Source organism: Amblyomma maculatum, chromosome 7, assembly GCF_055883805.1.
Source record: "Amblyomma maculatum isolate TAMU_Amacu chromosome 7, ASM5588380v1, whole genome shotgun sequence".
NCBI lineage: Eukaryota > Metazoa > Arthropoda > Arachnida > Ixodida > Ixodidae > Amblyomma > Amblyomma maculatum.
In genome coordinates, this window is record NC_139350.1 from 52,387,664 (window position 1) to 52,404,373 (window position 16,710).

Genomic DNA, 16,710 nt, shown 5'->3' on the forward strand with positions numbered 1-16,710 from the left:
CTCTGCAACAGAGTCATTCAAGCAGAGCTGCTGAAAGGTGCGAGCAATATTAAGCACGAAACACTGTATTTAAAATCCTGTGTTACTTCGGTTGTATATGAGATACCATTATTATGTGGTGCGCCCTACATTGGACAAACAGAACGATGCATTGATGACCATCTGATCGAAAATGCGCAGTCACTCAAAACTGGCACGGACAGCAGCTTGTCCATTCACTGAAATAATGCTCTTGCATGTCAGCCCAAGAGAAGACGGTTTTCAAAAAATTATAGAAAGCGCACATGGGAGATACATGAGGCTTAATTTCAAACCAGTGACGACACATGTGTCAGCAGTTCATCCATAAACCTATTATCAAAAGTGACTGCATATCTTGACATTTAAACTCACCTCTTGGATCTTAAAAATGTTAGTCATGATTTTTTACTTAACCGCATGCCTATTATCCCTCCTTCACCTGCATCTTGCTGTTTTCATTTTCTCACGTCACTGCTTCTATAGCATCTTTCCTCGTTGAAACATTTTATAGCATATAAGATTTTATCACTTTCATCCGGCCCTTTACACTGTCCCTGACATTGGCTCAGCAGACAGCTGGCCTCGAGACTACTTCACCTTTTCTTTAACGCGAAAATGAACAAAAATTATACCAAATATACCAGGAGTTTTTTTCGTTCAGTTCTTAAAACTTTTTTTTTAATAAAAAAATGCCGTTCTTTCAACTGCAAGGGGTTTCTTTACCTAAAAAATTGCAATAGAAATACTGACTAAACTTGGCTTCACTGAATAGCACACATGTCTTGCGTCAATTATGTCAAAGATTTCCTCATCAAAAAAAAGAACAAAAAAAAAAACAACAGACCAACCTATTCACTACATCGCCAGTGTCAGGCAGTGCATCGGTTATTCTAGGCATTTGAGTGAACGGGAAACGCGGCGGGGCAGCAGTTGGATTTGAAACCTCGATGAGGAACCACTCACGGGCAGTCACAAGGACCTCCGTTCTGTCAGCAGAATTATTGTCGTCGAAGTCCTAGATGAGAATACATCATTTTCTGTTTCCGATCAAAGCTTTAGAGAGCTGTTGTCTGATGAGGAGTCGTCAATACTTTCTTTTACGGCCACTGTCATTCAACACTGTTGTCATTCTCTTGTGGCACAGAGGCAGCCATGTTTCGCGTGTGGGCCGCAGAGGTGGGAAGAAAACCAGAGAGAGACAAATGGCATAGCATGGACAAATATTGCCATCTGGTGTCAGAAATTGTAACTAGAAGCAATAGAACGAATATAGTCGACATCGGTTCACTGTATGAGAAATTTTCGTTCATAATGGATATAGTCATAATATTGGTAATATTGGTACAAAATCTCATAATGACTATACTCGTCATCGGTAGAGAAAAGGTTAAATTGTGTGCACCTTTCGAATAAACTTCAGTTGTAAGTCAGCACCTGTGTTGTTCGTTCCTCGCTTTGTCTTGTTTTTGTGCTGTTCTCCTTTTTAAGAGAACCAACTAGCCTACAACAACACCCTCGTGAACTTAATTTATTTTTTATACTCGGGGAGTATTCTAGAATTCTTATGACCACATTTTGTTTGCATCCATTCTAAGCATCCTTTTGCACCATTCTAATGTTGCAAGTGCATCAGCACTACTGTTGTAAAAATGAGCGTAATTGAATTATATGTGTATCCTTATGAACACATGCAATCTGGTGAGGAACTTCAGATCACACTGTGCTGGTTTATTTGTTGAAGTAATCCCAAGTACTGGTGTGCTCAGATGGCCTGGCTGTAGTACTAATGCTGATGCAGGTTTCTCAACAAACTGCTTGATAGCTGTACTACCCACACCTACAGGTATAGCTCGGCAGAACTTTAATGATGCAACACTCCCTTTTTGACTGAAAAGGTGCAACCAGAATGCTCTGATTTGACACACTGGTCTCTACATTATGTTGAGTCAATGCATGTTGTAGCCTCGTATCAAACTTGGAAAATTTGCCTTATAGAGCTCGTCTGGACTTGTGGACATTGTTGGGTGAGTGGTGCTTTGTAGCCTTGGCTGCCTGTATTGAGCTTTGCAACAGTTTTTTTTGGCTAGCTGATATTGTATGTTCAATGTCTCCTTATTTAGGATATTCAAATACCACACTGGATTGGCGAAAAAGTTGTCTTCCCAGTTTGGCAAAGAAGGTAAATTGCTTTTCTCAAATTGAGTGTATAAGAACTTGTGGTATTTGGCATATTTAAGTTGTTCAGTCACAGTCAACCAGATGGTGTCAAAAACGGCGAAATATTTTTCCATGTAACGACACATTCTTTGCCGTAAATCTTTTAACGAACAAATATTTTAGGGGAATCCCTCAGTAAATTTTACTTTTACATGAGCGTCCCGTCTGACGCATGCCAAACATTGTTTACTTTGAAAGTTAAAAGAAAGTGATTGGGCAAGTTACTGTTATTTTTCAATATATCAAATAGCCGGTGGCTTTCAAAACCGTTAAGATTTTAGTAACTGGATGTAACGGGTAGCAACAGGACTGTATCATCATGAAAATGGATGCTTTTCCTGTTTTAAATACATGGCCTACAAAATAACATTACTGTGCTTGTTTGTCTTGTTTTTGAAGAAATAAAATTTGTTATATTTATGCAGCTTTTTGGTGCTAGGGGAGGGGTTGTATTGTTGCTAAGATTGAATGTTGTAACTACCGAACTATGGTTTCTTTCCATCAAGGCTGCACTTTGCACGATTTTGAATCAGCAGCATTGCACGTGTCTGCCTCTAGGACCACGTTGTGACGACTGCAAGAAAAAAGGTTAGGTAGTTCCTGTGTTTCATTCAGTAAAGTCAACAGTTATGAATGCTTATTCGCAGGCCTCCTTGCCATTTGGACATTTCGTTATCACTATTTTAGAAAGAAGTATGGAAAAAGGCCATGTTTGATGTTTAATTTACGCCTGGCAGCAAAGACCTCAACGATGTGGTGGGAAATGGAATATAAGATTTTTGAACTTGCAGAGTAGTTGCTACAGATTTTTATTTATCTTGTTTTTGGAAGCGCTGTTTTACACTTCGTAATGAAAGAGCTGTGTGCATTATGCTTTGCATGAATGCTTTTTTTTCTAGGAAGTTCAGTGTGATCACAAAGACTGAGAGGATTCACATGCAAAGGTCGTGAATTTTATGTGTTTGCCATTCTGGCGCCTCAGTTATGAACTGCTGCTATGCCACAGCTTCATTTCACAGCAGTGTGTGCTGTGGGACAAACAGGCTGCGTTCTTAGGCTACAATAATATATCTTGTTAATTTGTAAATTCAAATAATTCAAACCAGGAGAGAATGCAGTCTCAGCTGACGCCCATGTAAGTCTATGACATCAGGCGCTGGTTAATTCGGGCATGGGTAGGCTCGCTCCTGCACAGGCGATCGCATTGAGGTATGACCAGTGACCACTGAAATAGACCTCCCTGAAACCAAAATTGTGTGCAAAAGTGGTGCCTCCGCTTTTTGTGTGTGCTGCGGCAGGCACGGTGATAATTGGATGTTCCCCATTTCTGAAGCACAGCTCAGTCGCATCGTTTCGGTTTCGCTTTCTTTGAAGTCATGAGTGGTTCCACTGCACTGCATGCTTCTCCAAGTGGACAGTGCGTGAAGCATCCTCAAAACGTGACGGAGCTTTCTGTAGCAAACTTTTTCCTCAGTCCGAGACTGGAGCAATAGACAAGCTGTGCAAAAGAAGAATAGACCTGTTATTGGGCGGGGTGGGCAGCGTTAAAATTGAGGTATTTGCTCTTGTCTGTAGGCTTCTGGTAAGTGGTAGTGGCAATCTAATCGGGAATGCAGAAAAGAAGGACATCAAGTAAAGCGATGCTTTTGGTTGTTTCTTTGATTTGAAACTGAACTGTTAGATGAAAAGAACTGGGGTGGACCACAATCAGTCTGCTATCCCTGCATTGAATTACATCAAAGCAAATGACATCTTTGGACGAGTGTGTAATGGTTCCAGGGCCTAACTTTCAGTCGACTCCAGCCCAAGGTGGCACAGGTTACTGACACTGACACACTGACAGCTATGCCAGGGATTTGGTTGTAGTACCATATATAAGCACACTTATCGAGTACACACATAAGCGGCCCTTATGAACAAGGGACACATAGTGTCCTGGAACGTCACATCTTAAAACCCTATTTTTTTTAGTGAGTGCATGCTTTCCTGAATCACTATGCTTTCCATACTAGGTTTCTTTACGAATTCTTTCTGTTGCAGGAAGGCCCTCTGGACAATGAAAGCTGTCGTTGAACAGTGCCTGTCTGCTGCTATCAAGAAACCCTTCATGACGTTGGATCATGAGGCAAATAATGCGAGCTCATTTTTTAGAGGCTTGCCAGGGAATAAGGCACGAGGAGTGTTGAATATTCATGCTAGTGTGTTATGAATCATGAAAGTGCATACCGAAACCAGACACAAGAAACAACAGTGCGAGCAGTTTCTTTTGCATGACATTGTCTTATTATTAGGCTTGAAGCGAAGTCAGTATTCCGAGTACCAAGTTCACCATAGATAGGCAGGGACCAGATGGTGGACAAAGTAAATTAGTGGATCAAATCTTTTTTAGTATTACAGGAAATGACTGTGAAATTAAAAGCAGCTGAAAAACTTTCTTTTTTCATGTACTACTCCTAATGTTAGATGCAGCATGTGCAAATTCACATGCAAAGATAAATTGGGAAATGTTTCGTTTTTATCTCGAGTTGTTCATGCTGGAACTTGCATGTTTCCTGTTTGGAGGTATTAGTGTGCTGCTTCTGCAAAACAAAAGGTTACAAACACATTGAAACCATTGAAAGAGTTTCGATGGACACAACACCATATTTGTTTTTTTCCGTCGTCTATGTTCCATGCCTTTTTCCACCATAAGAAACCCGCTTTCATTCTCAACATAGTATTTGTAAGGAGGGGCTACCCATTACTGCTATACTTGCTATAACAGTCAAAATGATGCAATATGTTCTCATGACAGAAGACATGATTTCAAGTGCCTATAACGTTGGAAAATAATTAAAGGTGTCATTTTCTTTTATGTGAATATTGCTCTGCAAACGAAAGAGAGACATTACTGTGGCAATAGGCAGCTTCAGTGAAATATCTTTAGGAGTCTAATGTCTATATAGGAAATTGCCATAGAATGCATTGCTGCATCTTTTTTTTTCCAAATGCATTTTGTTCTGAAAAGAAAGTTACGCCTTTGCAGAGTAAAGTATTGTCATGCAGCAATCTTTCAATTAAATTAACACTTAATAAAGGAGAAAATTTGCAGAGAGAGGTTGTAAATATGAATCTTTGTTTTTAAAGAAGAAAGTTTTCTTGTAAAAGCAAGGTCAAAGCTTGTGCGCCTGGTGAGGAAAGGTGCAAAATGTCCTTTTCTGCTGAATGTAAAATGTGCAGAAATGGCCAGCCAACTTTAAATGGCTACGCCCTGTGAATTCCCCAGGTCGGAGCCGGAGGTTTATGAAGAAAACGGAACCTTGCAAATAACAATTACCACTTGATTCAGGAAGTGAAACCATAGAGTACTAAGCCGTGTTGTAGTAACAGAGTTTGTGATAAATATGAAAACAAAATTTAGTGTTCGCACTTATAATCAAAAGCTGAGACGTAAAATCTGTATGCTGTCTGTTGTTGGTACACACTAACAGTGTTTTGGCTTGTTTCCAATTTATCTTTTCATAAGGCTATTTGCATGAAACATTCTATCTGAAACAGTGCACACGATATACTGTATTTGTATTTTGCCGTCACTTGGCCTACTGCATCAAATCATTGGATGCATGTATGTCTCTTGCTGCACTTACTATGTAGAGCTCTGATATTTGTAAAATTATCAGGCAGAAAGCTCTATTCACACAGATTCGTAATGATTTAGCTATTAATGTCCATTTTAGTGCATTAAGACTTTTTGGTGAGCTAGTTTACGGTTAAGTATCATGAAGCAAACAGTTGAAAACCACAGCGCCGACTAACAACTGAAATTTCATGTTTTTGTGTACATGTGTCTGCTTCCTCGTTCATGCCGTTTCCGTTTTTACACTGTTTTGCAGGATTCGTAGTATATTTTTGATAAATTAGGTATTCATTAGGAAACAGGTTGTCAGCAATTGCTGGGACTCTCAATTTTCCAGATATCTTTTTTTCTTTTTCTTGTCATCTAACTAGCTTGGTATATCACTGTTCAAATCTGTAACTTGGCAACTTAACGATGTAATACTGTACACGTGTGCTTGTGGGAGTGGGGGAGGAAGAGTGAAAATGCATGTTAGAGGAGGAATAAAGGGCATTGGCACTGAAACTATCACCCCATTCATCTTTGGTGGGAACCTCAACTACCTCCAGTTTGCTAGCAGAGTTATCGCCTGCTGCAGCCACAAAAACAAGCAACATGTGTTTTTTTACGTTTATGTCCGACTGGGACCCATTACTCTGCATCTTCCTTTTCAGGACACTGATGAGATGGACAGGCCTTCAGCACAGCCAGCTGCAAAACCGGACGTGGAGGAGTTTGTGAACAAGCTTTTGGCTGCACATAGGAGTCATACCTATGACTAATTTTTACCTGACCGAAGCTATAAACAGGCTAATGATAAACTGCTGTATGCAAACAACCGGGGTGTGTGGTGTGTAGATCTTTGACTCTGCATTGCTATTGTGGGCAAAGTTGTGCCAACATCAGAGCTTAAACGTGCTTTGCTTTCTCTAGCATTGTCTGTAACTTCACTTTCCCGCTGGATGTTTAACAGCCACGTGACTTTGCTGAATATGGTACTATCTAACCACCCACCCATCTGGAGCTAGTTGAGTTCAATTTCTTTTTTTTTTAAGTTTTGTTTGAGGAAGGTGGGGCTGCATAGATTGAGAAAGCAATCCAAAAACTGCAGTCACTGTCCTGGTTTGTTTTCAACGGGAAAAAGGGACAACGCATAACCGATGTGTGAGCTTTAGTCCAGTCTCCCTTCTGCTCACAACACATGTAACGCTGCCCACAGCAGGCATAATGTCTACACATATTTAACAGAACCCATCTGCATTGCCTTTTCCAAGTAATCACCATGGCAAACTATAGACAGGATGATTCGAAAGGAAGTGCCATAAGTCCTTTGAAAGCAGTGTTTCATAAGCGCTGTAGTCATTTCCCATTTAACTACTGTGATATGGTGAATTCTCTTAACAAGGCATGCAATATCAACTCAGCTGCATGTTGCCTTACCTCCAAGTAGTGTTGCCATTTTTTTTAACCTAGCAGGTCATAGACTGTTCAGAAACTTCTTTCCACGCTATTTGATTGTTCCAGCTTCCATAGATAGTGCGGCAACAGTACGACATGGCAGACAAGCTGGTGTTCAAAGTGGCCTTTTCTCATCATGGCATCTTTCATGCGAGATTTAGCATCTAAATAAGCAGTGGTAAGCCATTATCAGCTATTAGAAATTTTTCCGAGATTTCCTTTGTTGAGGTATGTTTATTTATTGCTCAAGCTCCTGTACTAAGTATAACAGATAGTTTGTCTCCAGCATACTTTGGCTATATATGCTGTGAGAGCAGTGGTAAAGTAAACTATTGTCCCATGCAGTACCCAAAGGGACATGAACTTAATGGAATAGCCGAAATTAGTACTTGAAATGTGGGCATTTTTCACCATTGCAGGAAAAGTGCTGTGATTAAGCAAGCCGATAACAGTTGTCAATGGAGATTTGCAGTTAATCAGGCTCATTGTGAATAACATCCGAGAACAAGCATTTACCATGAAGTTTGTGCCATTCATATTGCCATTTCTGTCGTGGTGTGGCCACAAAGCCGTGTTTAATCTAAATTGACTGCAGCGGATAACAGCAACAATGCAGTGAATGCAAGCAGGAATGAAGGAAAGAGTTTTTCTTGTTGCAAACATCCGCCACAAAATATCGCTTATACACTTCATACAAGCTTAGCGTTTAAGCTGTGCACTGCTCTCATGCAGCTTTGGTCATCTGAAATTGAGCCCACATTCATGTTATTCACTATGATGGTCATGTAACTTGAGTTGGTTTGAAACACTAAACCTCATAAAATCAAAGCTGCGCAAAACAAGACTGTGAATATGTATCCATTGTTCACCAAGCTTGTGGAAAGTATGTTGCATAGGAGCACACAGCTCAAAACGTCTTGCGAACCAACCTAACTCATCAAAAACACTGCTTTCCGTACCTATTTCTTACAGGCGGGAAAAATGCTCTTCCTTTGTTGAACATAATTTGGATTGCAGATCGTGGAATAGGAGGAATACTCCATTTCTGTGTCACCAGTTGCCTGTTAATTAAAAAGAGTAAACTTTTAAACTCCACAACTTTGGCTTTCTGTTGGCAGGCAGTGGTAGAAGAGTGATTGTCAGACATTTAGGATGGGCAGACTAACGGGCGAAGGTTTAGGCTGACTAGCATTCATAAAACCAATCGCTACTCTAAGTGGAGGTACCACTGATGCTGAGGCGGAGGACACCTTGTCAAAAAGAAATGGGTCTCCGCATGTTGTATCACAAAAAATAATAATAAAGCCCCTCCCGTCTGCTGCACATTCACACTGACTGGCTACATGCGACCACCATAGTCATCTAGCACATGGAACGTGTGGCAGGAAACACGGGAAACACTTTTACTGAAAAAAGCGTGACTACAGAGTAGTCTGCAATGGAACAAGTCAAGCAGATATTTACACAGAAGGAGACTTGCAGGGAGGCTGGTGCAGATGAATTTGTGCAGCATGGCGTCAAATCGGAAGTGCAGATGGGTCAAAACCGCACTGACAAATTGTACTTGAGAATGCTCTCAAGTGGTGTAGAAAGCGCAAATTACTGGAGCCCTCTGGCCAAATTTACAGGCGTGCTGGTCGAGTCGTATGGCCAAAAACAGTGGCTGGCTCATAGTCACCTTCAATGCTGTCCATGTCTACTGTAGCAGAAAAACAACTCAAAGTCCCTGTCCAGAACCTACTATAAGTGGCAAAAAATTTTGAAAGTAAAGCAGTGAACATGTCAAGCTGAAATTAAAGAAACCTACAGCAAGCAATTTTGCTCGAATGCTGTCACATTCTATTCTTAAGGTGACTTTAGAATCTCCATAATTTTTCGTCATGGCAGAAAATGAAGAGCTTTTGTATAGGACAGAGTACATGCTTTGTATGCTGTGCATTGACTTTGGAAGTCCTCCATTCTTTGTGGAAAACAAGATTTCAGGTTGTATGCACGAAGCCTTGCCCCTTCACACGCTGACAGCTTGCGCCCTTTCAGGCTACATGTAAATCAGCTGCTCCGGATAACTGGCGTCACAGATTCCTTGGCTTCATTCTTGTCCAGCTGGTGACAGGTGAAGGCCTCAGGCTTAAAGCAGTAGCTCTCCTTTGCTCAGAAGCCTAAATTTGTGGAACTGGCTCTAGGACTTTTTTTGAGAAGTTCAAGCAGTTGACCTATGCCGATTTTTGGTGTGGCAGTTTGCTAGCTTGCAGATAGGAATATGAAAAATGCAGATGTTCAACAGGCTACCTTCATATGGTGCATGTGATGCAGCAGATGCTAACGTTTACCATTTTATGCGATAGGCATTGTACACAAAAAATTACGGTCATGGTGCTAGCAGGTTGTACTAGCTGGCAGCTGACATGGCCGAGCCCCGATACTTCTATGGTTAGTGCAACTTAACAAGATCACTTATCAGAAAGATGGGAGGAGCTGCCAACTCTGGTTGTTCGTTTGGGGTGGGAAAGTGGAATAAGAATCAACCTTCCGCTGTTCTTGAATGCAAAGTCAGGCATGCTCCTACGGCTTGGTTAAAGCGGGGGTTTGCATGTTGTATGGTCGCCTACATCCAGTAGATGGACGAGGTGATAGTTTAGTACTGTATGCTAATAAGAATGTGTGGTGTGATATATTAGATGCACAGACCAAGAGACTGGTAAATAAGTGAGGACTACATGTATGCAAATGACTGTAAGGGGAGCTGCAGACGCTATATAGTCATATGCTTAAAGGAAGGGCTTAAGTGTCCCCAGAATTTGCCATCTTCTACACAGTATCAGAGATAAATTTGTTCTAGAAAAATGTGCCAAGAGACAATTACATCCAAATTTTGCATTTAGTTGGAAATTAATTTGTGGTGCTCTCTGGCTATGATGATGTTTCGCCACCAGCAGAAAAAAACAAAACAAAAAAATTACAGGGGTTCAATGTTGCTGAACCAAATATTGAGCGAAAGTATTAGCTGTGGGTGACCGAGCGTTCTTCTTCTCCTTTTCTTCTTCCTCAGCCCACATATAAAGCCCCGCTTTAACTAAGCAGTATGAACGTGTCTTAGTGACCTATAGGGATAACATGAATGCCAGGGTCCTAGCAGGCTGATTCTGACATAACTGTCCCATGTGAAACGAGACCCAAGTTGGCAGCTCCTGCCGAGCGCTTGAGTTGGTAGCCCAGCTCTCACCCTAGTGTCACGTAGCGTATGACGCCACAGCGTCACGTGGGTAAGACCTGGCTACCGGCCGCGCTACGTTCAAGGCTCAAAACCTAGCGTAGTATTGCTTTCGTAATAAAACTCATAAATTGGATTTGAAAATTTCCTTGACACTCAATTCAAGATTATGCCACCAAACTGATGACTCCACAATCACCATATGAAAGTGAAAGGTGATGTGGCCTAGACTCAAAAGTGTGCGAATAACTTTTTCTTCTTGTGGCCCACCTAGGCCACTGCTTTGCTAATAAAGGGCTGCAAATGGGCTTTACAGCACGATACAGATTTAAATTTGAAAGTGGGACAGTATAAGGCCCTTTCCACAGTCATTTAACCCCCCCCCCCCCGCAAAAAAAAAAAAGTTGTCCACTATCGTGAGGAACTCTGCACATGAGGCAGATGCTTGAGCCACTAGGTCATCACTGTCACGGCCGCTCGATGGAAGCGCACTAGGTGCGGCCTGCTACGTCCCCCGAAACCGGCGGGAGACGCCTACTTCCAGTCTCCACCACCGCGGCGCCACCGTTCGAGGACAGCCGCGCGCGGAGAGCTGCGCCTGGCTGCGCTTTGCGGGAGGCGTCGGCGTGGTAGAAGCTTTTTATTTTAAGTATATAAGAGCTCCGCTTCACACAATTTGGCAACAAGAATTAGTATATACTGTCATGTCTAGTGTGACCATGTCAGCACTTAGCGCTTGCTCGGCAAAGATGTATACTGGAGTGTACCCCGAAAAACTTATAGTGACGGTGGTTCAAGGCCACTCGATTGGAGAGCTCGAATTACCGTGATGTTGCATTCGGATCCAATTGTTCGTCACATTAAAATGTGACCCGGCTGTTAACAATTCGAAGCTGTTCAGCTGCCATGGTAGCCTAATCTATAACCACTTAATCAACGATGTCGTGAATTTCGTGTGTCATTTTCATACCATTTACTCATTCCTGTATACAGCTTTTATACACAAATTGATGTCAAGCTGTTCTAAGCTGCCAGCGCTATCCAATAAAAAATGTCCTATACTATGAGCAACCTCTGTGAAAATGCGACATGTAACCAACCTTCCTATCTAATTAAGACAATTTTTACGGTGGAAATATGAAGATGTTTATTAGGTTGAATGTAGATGATAACCTGGGATCTACTCAGTTGGAGACCTTAAACTTTGTACGCCGGAACGCTATCCGTCATAGCTTCCCGCATTTTGCATGACCGGACAAAGGCGCTTGATAGAGCCGGCTTGCCTCAAGGTGCTACGTATATGCGCCGAAAGTTTTTATTACTATATTTATTGGCTGGTCGCAAACCCATACAATTTTGCTGGTTCGTAATTTTCAATGGAATAACGCGCATCGAGTGTTGCTGTTGTGAAGCTCTTAGCTGTGATCACAAGAATGTTCACGCATCAGAGCGCAACTGCAGCCGAGTACGCTTATATAATGACCACACAAAAAAAAGGAAGAAAATTACCAATCGCAGATGAAAAACCTTTCTTGAGAGAGGTTTATGCCATAGCTATAAACATCGCTCCACTGTTGAGTTGACATTTCCAGCCCAGCTCGCTATCGTGGGGGCAGCAACTTAACGATATCTTGCATAGCGCCTAAGCATGGGCACGATCATTGTTATTATAGATTAGCTGCAGGTACTGTGCACAGTGAGAAAACAATGATGAAACCAAAAGTTTACACAGCTTGCTACTTCACCGGATCTCTTCAGAATTCATCATCCTGTTAATGAAGGGGCTCGTAAGCTGACAAAGCTTGATTACTTCCTTTGCGGGGTACATCAAGCCTCCATTGTCCTTGGTTTTCATTAACCTGTAACTGGTCCAGTTGACTATATTTCCTGCAACAGGCTCTTGCTCGATTGACATGTCGCCTCAAAACCACTACCAAATATCGCATAAATTAAGTAACAACCTGGTAGTGATAAACAAAACTTTGGGTTCTTAAGTATTTTTGAGGAGCCTCGTTAGCGTGCCCGCACTTTGCTACCTGCTAATTCACCGTATCCGGTAATTGCTGCCTCTGTCGCATATCATTAGAATGCAGCCTTAAGCCACCGCATTATATGAAATAGCACCCTACACATAGCTATATAAAGCCCCTCTTTACCAAAGCCGTACGAACGTGCCCTATAAGAGTATAGTGTGCCTAACTTCGGATCTAAGGGTCCCGCTTTCAATAATTCCCATTTCATCCTTACATCTTATTTACTCTCTTTAGTTTGGAAACTCCTGCCACATTGAGCATGTCATGTGTTCTCATTGCGCCAAAGGTGTCTGGCCATATCACTAGCTAAAGTGCCTCTTCTTACCAGAGAGGTTTTTTTCCGACTTTCCGCCGACAGAGCGGGCGCCGGATTTTCTGTGGAACGTGGCTTTTCATTTTATCGCATCGGTTCAAACAATCTCAGCAGTATAAACAAATGTTGTATTCACAGGCTCCTTACTTGAAAGGCCACTCAGACTAGCGCTGCAAAATTTATAACAAATTGCATGCTTATATAAAAAAAAACCCTTCGTAGCTTTTTCTGATATGTCCTCGCGACATAGCCTGCGAGAAAAGCTTCTGGTGCTACCTCATCGTTTTCATCTGCTTCACAACACATTGTTAAAAATCCTAGTTCACTGGCCAGCTCCCTGGTAACTAAATAGGTTAAACAACGTGACGGGAACACAGGAAAAGAGGACGACACAACTAGCGCGGTTGCGTCTTCTCCTGTGTTCCCGTCACGTTGTTTGCACGGTTAACCTATAATTAATCACCAACAAGTCCAATCTGCTGTCCCTTGTAGCAAATTCAATGGCAGCTGATAGGGCATTATGCTTCAGCATCTGGACTTCTTAACCTCAGCGCCGCTTTCATTTCAGAGGAAGCGAGTGCATTTCCACTCCTCGCCGCTGTCTTTGCCTGAAGCGAGCTCAGCAGATAAAATTAGAGGGTCTCTTAGATGTCTCTTAAGTGCATGACGGCGAAAGCCTACCCTTCTTCTATCATTTGCCTCTCATAGTTTGCCACAGTTCGTCATTTCAAGTCTTCGTTTGATATATTGGTCGTTTCTCAGTCATGGTGCGTCTGCCTGCGTAGTCACTGTAGCCCTTATCACTCATAACTAAGCAGGTTACTCATTTAGAATCAGCAGTGGTCATTACATGTCTTCGTTTCACATATTGGTCATTTCGTCACTATTAACCATTATTTGTCATTAGCATTAGTCATTACTTTATCAATGTCTATTTATAACTTTTATTGATTGCCTATCACCATCAATCATTTTCATTCTTAATCTCCCTCCTTGCACGTCCGCTTTTGCGACTGGCACACCAATGCACAGATGCGATGCACAGATAACAGGCACAGCTTCAGCGCATAGACTTTCGTTTCATGAGCCTAGAACGGCTTTCGCCTTAAAAAAACAAACGCATCTAGTATCAACGTTAACGTGCTTGCACACGCGCACACAAAAAAGTGCGTTTACCACGCAGACGAGAGGCGAACGCGCCCAGAAAGGAAGCAAACCGCGCGCTCAGAGCCGGCGACTCCGGTGGCGACGTGTCCCCGAACAGTGGCGCCCTCAGCAGAAAAAGCGGGCGCAACTGTAAACTCGCCAAGGACGCGCTTGCCCATTGACGGCGGCGCGACGCAGCAGGCCGCACCCAGTGCGCTTCCATCGAGCGGCCGTGTCACTGTGCACCTCAGTTTGCTTTTACAGGAATGGCCAGTAATGGTGACGACTGTATTTCATTTGTAGACATTTTTATAGCTTATAAAACGGTTGTCCAGGAGAATATGCACCCATCGATGTGGGGCTCTGGAACAAAGAACTGCTTATCTATGCTGTTGATTAAACTACTAGACAGTGCTGAGGGTCAAAATTCTGAATGGTCCATAAAAAGACCATTGTGTTGTATAGTCCAGAACGAGATCTCATTACTTCAGGACCTTGATCACACCATGCATCAAATTGTGTATTCTGCAGAACAGCGGGCATTCTCGTTCCAGTTGCCATTTTTGTTGGCAAGTAGGTGATGATCACATCAATACTAATTCCATTATTGAAGTCATACTTAAGTTTGAAACTGCCAGAGTCGAAAAGACAAGAATGCAGACTGCTGCTAGATGTGCAGCATCCCATGAAATATTCCAAGTTTTTTAAAGTACCCTATTTCAGCCAGCTGGGTATGTGGGTTGGGCAACTACAGCTAATCCATCTTTAGTAGGCAACATTAGGGATGGATACAGTGAATTTAATTATGACAAGCCACGGCCAATACCTACTATGTTAGTGACTTGCGTTTCAAAACTGGTGCTTATATAATGAATATGTGGCAGCCATTTACTACACTACATACCAGGCTTTGCGCGCTGTATCAAGCATACTGAACCTGTGCTTTTTCGATCCTGTGAGTACAGTTTTTATACGGGGAGAACCAATGCAACCATAGTTAAACGCTGAGCTAGTTGGTCACACATCTCTTGGAAGAAGGCAGCAGAGCAGGCAACAACACAAAACATAAGAAGCACACACAAACACAAGGACAATGCTGCACTGACAACTACATTGACTAGAACCCACATATCTTCTCCCTTCACTTCAACAGCACCAAACAGAGTAGAGGGATGTGTGTGCGGGTTAACAACCAGGACTTCAACTCTGGATGCAAAACTTCGCACCGGACTAGGTAATCCAAGTGTATTCGGGGGATTGTTTATCAGATTCCCTTGCAATGTGGAACGAAATATATTGGGCAGACAGGAAGATGTATCAATGACAGGATTAGAGAACACGCTATGGCAATATCGGAGAGGTCTGGCACTAATCTTGCGGTGCACTGCAAAGACTGCGTTGTTTGTAGAGACCAAAAATGTCCAGCTGATCTTCACAATGTTAAGGTTATGAAAAGAATGAAGGATAAGTTAGCAAGAGAATTTTATGAAGCACATGGAATCAGTGACTCGGGAGACCAATGTGTCAGTATGCCTTCAGTGGTATTGTTGGAGAAGGAATTAGAATTTTCGCGCAAACCGGCAGGACGTTGAAAAAAAGGAAGAAGTTGGCTGCAGACATGAAGGGAGAAGATGTGCGGGTTCTGGTCAATATAGTTATCAGTGCAGTGTTGTCCTTGTGTTTGTGTGCTTCTTATGTTTTGTGTTGTTACCTGCTCTGCTGCCTTCTTCCAAGAGCAATGCAACCAGTATAATTTGAGTTGCCAAACTTCAGTGTTTTTCTGGCTCAGTAGAGGCTGCAAAGTGGCAGCCTCTAGAATGAATCTGTGAAGCTTACATTATTACAAGGGCACTTCAAAACATACCTCTACAGTTGAAATCGTCAATACTTCAGCACGGAAACCTAGCCCTACTTTGGCATTGTGAAGTGGCATCCATGTGGGAAAGAGTGCTCTTTAAAAAATAGGCTATGTGACATGTTGCAATGGGAACAGTATGAAGGAAATGACTGCACCTCAGATTTTTACCCCGTTGGTGTGGTGAAGTGGTTAGGGCACTTGACTACTGTGCCCAAGGATGCGGGATCACATCCCGGCCTAGGCGACCGCTTTTCAATCGAGGCGAAAAGCTAGGCGCCTGAGTGCTGTGCGATGTCAGTGCACGTTGAAGAACCCCACATGGTCACAATTTGTGGAGTCCTCCACTACAGCGTCTCTCATAGCCTGAGCTGCTTTGTGATGTTACACCCCAGAAACCTAACCAAACGAAACCTTAGATTTTCAACAAGGATTATGAACCATCTGCGAATGGTTTTAGAAGTCAAAATAAGACAAAATTTTGCACAACTTGCACAGTAGTGAAACAAGGAAGATACCAGTGTCAATGAAACATTTGGACATGACATCACAGAAACTTGTAATGCGAAGTTTCCAATATGCAAAGATTAGGGCACAGAACAATCCTCATGCCAACAATTTCTAGTAAGATTCCTTGTATCTAGTTTGTTGTGATAACTACTACTACTTTGCAGTGCAACATGGAATGAAACTGAGCTCGAGTGGTGATGTCATTCACTGTGTACTACATTACTTTTTTTCTTGAGTACATTTCACAACTGTGTTGCCTCCAATGTTGGAAGCCTGAGTATTTATGTTTGCATTATGCTGGTACCTAGGAGCGCTTTTGTGTAATGCGCAAGTCAGTGCGGCACCCTGCAG